Raw genomic sequence first — 345 nt, 5'->3', positions numbered from 1 at the left:
TGTCATATAATACTTACAGCATCAATCTCATTGAGGGCTTTCCATTGTTCGTAGGGTACACCCAACGCCTCAGCGGTCTGAATGGTCCGCTTCATCTGACTCGTCCACACCTTGAGATCCTTAATATTCTGATCCTGTATAAACCTCCCTAGACACTGAGCAAACTGAGACATATGAGAAAAGAAAGAGATTAGTGGGATTAGTGGTCGACTGATATATCGCCAAGGCCGATATATCGGCCGATATTTGGCATTTTTGCATTGGCCGGCGGGACTTTTATTTTGACGCCGCTGAGAACGGCAGCGCCTGAGCGCACACCGCTCACATTCTCCCTCTTGTTCGCTG

The sequence above is a fragment of the Sinocyclocheilus rhinocerous genome, unplaced genomic scaffold, assembly GCF_001515625.1.
Source record: "Sinocyclocheilus rhinocerous isolate Xijiao unplaced genomic scaffold, SAMN03320098_v1.1 scaffold69, whole genome shotgun sequence".
NCBI lineage: Eukaryota > Metazoa > Chordata > Actinopteri > Cypriniformes > Cyprinidae > Sinocyclocheilus > Sinocyclocheilus rhinocerous.
Note: the sequence above shows the minus strand (reverse complement) of the source record.